Here is a 4,500-nt window from a genome sequence, read left to right as displayed (position 1 = left end):
TGACCTTGGTGTAATGCAACCTGAAGTGCTCCTGAAGCAGGCACTTACCTTGACTTGAATTTCACTCACTCATACAGACACGTTGTGTAATGCAGCATAAGGGTATCCCTGCATCAGTGACACTGACTCACTCACTGACTCATACTGTAGTCCCTCTGTTCAGCATCAGCTTAGCTCACTGAATTCAATGAAGCCACGTTTGTTTTTGTTTTTATGTGTGCTGCTGTGAGGAATTCGTAGTAAATGCTGTGTTTGTTTCAAATGTTGTAACTTTCGAATTGCACATCAATGGGTCAACTATCCAAAGGTAGCAAATAGTGCTCTGCACATTTAGATAATAGGTGCGTGTGTGCTGACCTCTGTGAGTTATCTGGGAGGTGTGATGCAGCTTGGCAGCATACCGCAGTGGTGAGTGTGTCCTTGTGTCTCTCCTGGTGTCTGGCTCTCTTCCAGTGTCCTCTCTCCTCCTGCTGGGTCTCAATATGATGAGCACGACTCTCTCTCCTTTCCCTCCCTGCTTTCCTCTCCTCACTTCTACTTGCAAAGTGCTCTCTCTTCCCTGTCCTTCCCTCCTTTATCTCCATCTCCTCCTGCCTCAGATGTATTGTTAGCTCAGGGGGCACATAGAAGGACACAGGGAGCTGCGTTGCTATATATTTTCTGTACTTAAGCCACTTTCCAAACCCTGGTCACGTACAGTATCTCCCATAGGGTCAAATACATTTAGCTAGTGACGATGCACTGGGGCCAATAGTGTTTAAGTTGGAAAAAAAATATTATTATACATGAGGCATATCATGTATCATAATATGAAGGTTTTGCATTAGATAATTATCTTATGAGGAGATGAACACAGGGGATGGTTGCATCATTATATTCCCATATTCATTTTGAGCCAGTACGGTCTTACCGGAACAGCAGAGTCCAGTTGAAATAAGTTCACAGCCTTTTCCTCCAGTGCTGTGCTTGAAACCTGTGGCTGCTGCAATGCAGTGTGAAGTAGTAGGGATTTACAGGAGACCCCCTGCATTGCACCCCAGGGTCTGGGCTGAACAGCACTAACACTTAAAAAGAAAAAGACTGTCAAAAAGTATTGAACATGTGGACAATTCTAGACTGTTCTTAATTCAAGTTACACAACTTCTTGTGCTTAGACGCTCGACATTGAGAAGTTATAGGCTTCTTCTTTTTTTTAATGACATAAAGGCGTTTTTGGACTTATTTATAGGTATTGCAGAAAAGAAACACGGGTATCATATAGATCAGGGACGGGCAAATGGCGGCCCGGGGGCATGCGGCCCCCACCTCCTCTGATTTTTTTGTGATTTATTCAACAGTGAAACATATGAAATGAATGGGTATGAGTGTATTATGTTCATCCTGCAGAAAACATCTCCACACACACACACACACACACACACACACACACAAACACACACACACACACACACACACACACACACACACACACACTTCTTGTGCTTATGTCCCCCCACACCTTCCAGACAAAACAATTTACTCTAAGTTACGGAACCTCTCCCTTTCTCGCGCTGTATGATACAATGTATCATATACCTTCTCACAGGTGCTAGCTCTGTGCCCCTCGAGAAAGAAAAACCTCTCACTTTCTCGCAGTAAATGCCCCTCCATTACTGTCTCTCATGCAATTATATTTGTGCCTTGCTCACATTTGACTCATTGACAAAATGAGTAGCCGACCGATTAGGCGATCTTCTGTCAGAGAGGCTCTGGACACATGTTTTGAACCAGATAAGCAGGAGATTGAACCAGACATAGAGGACGATGTCTCAGAAATGGAAGACAACAGCGATCCAGACTATGAGCCTGACCAATAGTCAACAGACCAGGAAGAGGCCCCTGAGGGAGAGGAGCCCTGAATATTTATTTTTCTCTGAATGTTCATTGAGGAAAACAGTATCGCTGTCTTATTTTATATTCATCACAGTGAATGCTGAACTTGATGGGCCCACCGGTGGGTCCTGTAGTTGAAAGTACACAAAGAAACACTGACTTGCTTGTATAATTTCCATCTCCAGTAAAACACAGCCTACATGGCAAGCATTTTTATAATAAAAAGTCATTTACAGTAAGCACTATCTTTGAACTTACTGCNTATGTCGCGAGGGAAGACAGACGATCGGACGACGGTGTCCCGCGCGCCTCGGCAGTGATTACGAACAATACGGGGAAAGGCGTCAACGAGACTGTCGTGTGCATACAATGACTCCGTCTCCGGGCTAATGTTTCTGGCCAATTTACGTGGGATATTAGCGAGTCATGTGAGGATCGAAATCGACGCGAACGAAATGGTCATGTTATTTTCACTTCCCAGGGTCGTGAAATGTACGACACACCACGTGCTTTAGTTTATTACTGTGACTTTTTTTTTTACCCACTGCCCACCATTCACGTCTACTTCCACCAAGTTGGTCGTTGGCTAGTGCTAAAACAAAGGTTATCCACTAAATAAAGGCTCGACGTAGTCTACAAACAGCGTTCCTTGTCCTCCTCGTTGCTTTTGTTTTATTTAGAACTCCTAAGATCTTGTTGATACCTGAGTAATAGTGTTTAGGTGTTCTACTTACTGTCCAGGGGGGTAGTAAAATCCACGCCAACAAACCCGTAAACTGGCCGGGGGGGCGCAAAAGAAAGGCGCGCGCCAAAAGGGGGGGCGACGGTTACTAAATAGTTGAATCCGCGGTTGTTGGCGCGCACAAGAACTGGTACAGGATAGAACCTTGAAGACCAAAGAGCGCACACAAGACAAATGTTCGATATGTCCCTACCCGTTCGAACCTACCACCACCCCGCGGTGTCTAGTAACTACATGAACCGGTCGGTCCCCGGCGTCTCTAAGTGAACCTTGCTGTATGTGTGTTTGAAGGTACATGAATAATACATTAATAATTGGTTCTATATGAGTTCAGACGTGTAGAAGTAACTGTAAAATTTTAAAGTCCTTGCTTCAGGAGATTATTCGAGTGATTTGTTTATAGTCAAGTGTCTGGTAAACATAAATTAAAATTGGCTTCACCGTTACAAACAATAATTAGTCCACATTACAATTGTCCGCCTTGAGAGTGGGGGAGTAAAAATGCTGTCTAACCTCCTTTGCGCGTTAACCTTTACAGTACCACGTGAATTCTAGCTGTATTTGTACTTCAGTACTTGTGCATTGGGTCTGTACATCAACAGGAATTGACTTGGATGCTCGTCTGTGTTATGTCCACCGTTACAGTGTGGTTCCGGGACAGTTTGAGACGACAAGGAGTCGCGGCGAGTTTTTTGTGTTTGAGTGTTGTGATCTCTATAGCGTATCTATTTCTGCATCATATGTATCTAAGTGTGCCGTCCTAGGACTGTCAAACACAATGTAGGACTAAAGTTTTATTTGGTTTCAGAACCAAAAATCTTATAATTTGAACAAAACGGTTAAGTCCTACTATCTATGTTGAAGAGAATTCGAACATTTCCGAATTAATCGTTCGCCATTTTGAATTACAGGTGTCGTTCGTATTGTTGTCGGCTACAAAGAACACTCACAAAGGGACGCCTTTGTTTGTGTTCTTAGTTTTGTGTGTTTCGCGCAGTGTCGCTCAATAAAAAGGCATAACCGACGGCTTGCTTTGAGTATATGCTTCTAACCGCGCAAGCCCGTCAGATCACCCCAGACAATGTTCAGAGAGAACAAGAAAAAAACCTAACATATAAACTGATTATATAACATTCCCGTATGATATAGTTTACTAGACACTTTTATGGTTTTGTCTAGTACAGGTAAAAAACAGATAACGAAAAAGGTCGGGACAAAAACGTCCCGACTAAGGACACCAGAAGAAGCCGAAAACACCCCGAACCGTGAATGTCCGGACCGTATACATGATGTCGCAAGGTCACGAAGCTGCGCCGTTACCGGCACCGGGTTGCGGGTTGGGGGGTAAGGGGACTATCCACCTCTCAACGTGGTATATCCGCCTCGTGGGAAAAGACCTGCAGTCTTGTTAGTTATTATCTAGTCGAGGCAACCGCGGGCAAAAATCTCTAAAACCCATACCTCCTTTTACTTCTCCTCCCAACACAAAAGACTGTGAACCACTCAAGGGACTGTCCGTGCCCACTGTATATAAGTAATATTTTTCTGCATGTTTTCACCGTAAAACGTCGTGTATCCTAGGGAAATTAAATAAAAAATAAAAATAATAATTGCCGGAAGAGAACCGCAATCCAGTCATGGGGGGAAGGGTATGATTAAAAAGCCAGTAGTTTTAATTGGACAAAACCGTGTTCAGTATAGAGACCTTGGGGAATAGGTCTAAAAAACTACCAACTGTAGAGTAACACTTGTCAGTTTCGTTCATCTTAAGTTCCCCACTGTCTGTCTTACATGTTGGTCCCGACTTTAAAATACAATATTAACCACGTCATTCAAGGTTTCTATCACGAATGACATTTACTGAAAATAATATTTTTACGAACGGT

The sequence above is a fragment of the Notothenia coriiceps genome, unplaced genomic scaffold (genome assembly GCF_000735185.1).
Source record: "Notothenia coriiceps isolate Sejong01 unplaced genomic scaffold, NC01 NC01_scaffold00017191, whole genome shotgun sequence".
NCBI lineage: Eukaryota > Metazoa > Chordata > Actinopteri > Perciformes > Nototheniidae > Notothenia > Notothenia coriiceps.
This window is presented reverse-complemented; position numbering follows the sequence as displayed.